Raw genomic sequence first — 5,000 nt, 5'->3', positions numbered from 1 at the left:
AAATTATGTATCTATGGGTATATTCGCATTTAAAAGCACACAGACATACATACACACACATATATATATATATGTGTGTGTGTGTGTGTGTGTGTGTGTGTGTGAGAGAGGTGGAGAGACAGACAAAGATATAGTGAAAGGTAGATAGATAGAAAGATAGGTAGGTAGGTTCCAGTTACATTATGAAAAAATAATTTAACCATTAATAGAGGGGCTGTGTGCTTCACATGCATTTTCTTCTTTTGTCTTCTAGTTACACGTTTCATTCGATACAAAACTTAATTTCTATGCATCTCTGCTAAATGAAAGATGTTCTGTAGTTAGCTTGGTATCGATATCAATATTATACATCAAATAATTCTATATCTCGGTCAATTACTCCTCTGTGTGTAAATGAATCTTCCTTTTTGTTATCACGTTTATTTTTCGAATTTCATTTCTGCATTTTGATACTTTTTGCAATTTGTATGTCTGTAATTTTCCTCATTTTAAGATGAGATTTCCTTTTATGCTATATATTATATTTATTTATTGAAAATATATACTATATGTTTAGAATATATGAATATATTATAAACATTTTTATATCATAGTTTTGTTACGTTGATGCATATACTGGCAAAGTGGGGTTAAATACTTGAAAGTAGCAAGATTCCTATATGAAAAAGTCTATACACATTCATTATTAAGATATTGAAATACTTCATAAATACTAAATGAATAAAGTCTCTGAATGTTTAAAAGTCGCCTCCGGATTAAAAAGAATGTTATAAGTAGACTTTATAGAAATAATACTAATTAATTTAATAAGCTACTGCACGCAGGCACGCGTACACACTATAAATGTGTGTGGGCGTGTGTATGCATGTATGTACTACCTATTGGTATGTATGTATGTATGTATGTATGTATGTATGCGATAGAATGCACAGGAAAATTTTTAAAAATGAATTGAATATGAAATTAACAAGAGATACACGAGTCCAGATCTCATGATGCAACAATACAGCAGACGAACAGCCGAAAGGTTAAACAAAAATTTAATTCAGTCGCATAAAAAATACTACTGAGCAAGACAAAGTAATTACTCTATATATGAAACTGACATGCTTAAAGTTGAATGAAACCAAGAAAGAAACCGTATGAAGAATACAAACACGAATGAAAATGAATAGTAGAAATAAGAAAAGTTCCTGAGGCTTATATAAAGTTGCCTACGACTGACTTTTTTTTATAGAATTGGAATTCTTTCAGACACTAAGAGGAAGTATGACGTTGAAAAGTAGGGTTCATCACATCAAAATGTGTTAAGAAGCTATGCAAACATGAATATAGTAGTTTCTGTATGTATTTTTAAATGGCTAAGATTAAAGTTTTGGAATAATGCAAATAGTACAGTTGTTATAGCGTACGGTCTCTTATCAAGTATTTAACAAACTAGACGGCGTCATCTTGTCTCTGTAAGGACTGGTCCCTCCATGACAATTTGGTTCCACTCTAGTAATTCTTGTTCAGAACTACTATTGAATCAAAATTTTCTTACTCTAATCCTTGGCTATGTTGTAAATTCACTGCTAGCGTTGCGAAATCTGCTGAGAGTGTAGCTCGTTCAACAACTGTTTTCTATTTGATAACTATAATCCAACGCAGTATTTGATAACTATAATGCAAGGCGGTAGCTTTCTTTCTGATCGAAAGTTACCTCAGAATGTGAACGTCTATATTCCTCCTGCAATAAATCATGCATTATTTCATTATAAATAGTTACTGATTACAGCTAAATCCAGGAATTAATGTAGGATCGAAGTGGTCCAGTAAATCCAGCATGCTGTGTAATCCTTGCCCGTGCAACAGTTCTAGGTCAAAGATATAAATTCGTTGTTCTCAAAATTCGAAAATCGCATGCCGTTTTAAGTTATATTCAGTCTCGATCAGTAATATAAATCAACTTAAACAATATAAATATTATTTATAATATAGATACAAAGTAATTGCTACAGTCAATATAATCAACTGTAGTTGTTGCTGTTAATATATTTAATGCAGCGAAATTTTAAAATAGTAAGAACTAATTGTGTCGGAAGAAAATCAAAACTATATTAGCAATATCTAAATATAATTTTAAGCAATCGCAAAATAAGACACAACGTATTTTAGACTTATTATAAACCCATCAACAAAGCATTGACAGCACTGGACATGACACACCATTGAATAAATATCTATAATATACATTTAATTCTTCGCAGTAGAAAAGTATATATATATATATATATATATATACAAAAATATATACAAAAATAAGAGGAATGACCAGCAAAAGTGGACTCCTATATGCTAGAAATAGTTGCCGAATCATCTAACAACGAGAAAATATGTTCTCAGTAAAAAAAATAGCGACACAACAAACTAAAAGGGCAAGACAAATGAAAAAATACTAAATAGTATTATTTAGTATTTTTGTCATTTGTCTTGACCTTTTACAGTCTGTTGTGTCGCTAATTTTTTACTGAGAACATATTTTTTCGTTGTTAGATGATTCGGCATCTATTTCTAGCATATAGGAGTCCACTTTTGCTGGTCATTCCTCTTATTTTTGTATGTAATATAATTTTAATCTTCGGATTTTTTTTTTAATATGCTAGACCACTGGTTTTAATTGATTAATATCAATTTCTACCCTTATTAATAAATTTATATATATATATATGTATATATATATATATATTTATCCGTAGAGATATCAGTTAAGGCGTATTGTTAAAACATTTCGTATTGGGAGCAATTATAACATAGTTAGCTTCTTTAAGTATAAGTTAGCTACCGTTTAAGTAGATAAGTAGGATCAAACGATAGATCAATAAAAATTATTTGTAGCAATAACGAAAAATTACACGTTTTGCCCGTTACAGGAAACTCAGAACAGGTTTAAATTTTGACTTTCTAAACGAATAATACAAAGAGTAAACATCGTTGGGAATTAAGCTAGAATCGCAAAAAAAAATGACATAAATTAGGATGTATGGAAATAGGGATTTATAATACAGTTACAGCATTGGATGGCAAAGTACTTGAAACGTATGTTTTTTTACGGAACTAGAAGAGGATAAAGCTAAAGTTGACCATGGTGATTTTTCAACTCGGGGCATATTGAAACTTACGTAAATACTGCATTAACTCTTGTGCCCCCTTGCTTCTTCTATCAACCACTACACTCTCAAATATTAGAACAAGTTCAACGACTTAAGAGGAGTGTTTGAGTCGATTACATCGACCACAGAATTCGACTGGTGCTTATTTTATCGACCCAGAAATGAAGAAATGGGAAGTCGAAATCGGCGAAATTTGAGCTCCGAACACGAAAATGAACAAAATTCCGCTAAGCGTTTTACCTGCATCTCATAGAGGAAATTAACTATTGCTCTAGTTTATGCAATAGATCCATTCACCTTACTAACTTTTGTTGTTATTATTACCGTCGTTTATCCTATGTTACCTCACAATCAGGCAGATCTATAATTATAGTCAATCCAGATATGACTACTACGTCTATTAGTTTACAATATATAATTCGTAGGGTATCATTTGAGCAATATTCAGTTCATCCTTCTCTCTGAGCGTATAGTGAATCCTAGTTTCAATCATCAATTATCAGAATTGAATTTCATATACCAGCGAAATCTACTTTACATTGTGTCCTTCCGTGTCCACAAAATATATACCAGCTGAATCATGAGGAACGAGATACTGAACTGCACAGACAATTTGATGGTTTGTATCTATGAAAAAACATCGATTAGTGTAGCGTAGCTATTAAATGTAGCAACATTTGTAAAGAAACATTAATTTGTGCATCAAACTTAACTTGGATGTGTTATTCTGAACGTCGAAGGCAGAGGTCATAGTCTTGAGAAATCAACACGTCTAGATGTTCAGAGCTAAACACACATCAGATTATACCGGCAGAATAAATGTCGTCATTGCCGGTGGATGGACTGTTACATCTCATAATTTCAGTGTAATTGCTATTCAGCAGCAACAGTCACCCTTCCACTGAATGCCAGGTCAAAGTCTGTCATATGGATATACTTTAACACTAACTAAACTGTGAGCAACGTAGGAAAAATCTGGCGAGATGTGTGTAAATCAACTATTTAAGATGGAAGGCGCCTTTATAACGGATATTAATTTCCACATCCATCTTAAATTGAATGTGTCGTTTGGAACGCCCGGAATATTCCCACCATATCCAGTTCGTATTTCAAGTTCAATGTTCAATACTTATGATATAGACCCAAGAATAACGCCACAAAAGATCACATGACGACATTTTCCCAGTGTATTTCGTTACAAATAATACCAACAATCATAAGGAAAGTTTATAATAAAAAGATACGATAAGATATTGGTAGTGTACATGCGATACTTTATAGCTCTTAAGATAAATTATGTTGAAAAATACGATTTATGTGTGCGAAGCCGAACATTTTAGAAATATTTTTATATCAAACCAATATACATGAAATGTATATTTGTGTATTTGTACACACACACACACACGCACACGCACACACATACGCACACGCACACGCACACACACGCACACGCACACACAGAGAGAGGCAGAAATATATATATATATATATATCGTGTACAAATGTAAAAAAATTATTAATGGCTGAATATATGTGTTGAAATGCATAAATGTGTGCATAGAAATGCACAAACAATAATAGGTGTTTTATTGGAACTGCTTGATAATAATAGACTACTAATATGTAAATAAATAAATATATCGGATATCAAGATAATATACGAAATAAAGTATTGAATTCATTGTATACTTTAAAGAGAGCGGATGGAAATATATGTGGTTGAGTATTCAGCCGAAAATTTTCAGTTTCTACTGAACATAATATGCCATAAACAACTAATTTTCGTTCAGCTATCGGTATCTTATTATTTATGGAATTCAAATAGATATCCTAGCGGACCAACAG

The sequence above is a fragment of the Octopus bimaculoides genome, chromosome 3 (assembly GCF_046866305.1).
Source record: "Octopus bimaculoides isolate indiv1 chromosome 3, ASM4686630v1, whole genome shotgun sequence".
NCBI lineage: Eukaryota > Metazoa > Mollusca > Cephalopoda > Octopoda > Octopodidae > Octopus > Octopus bimaculoides.
This window is presented reverse-complemented; position numbering follows the sequence as displayed.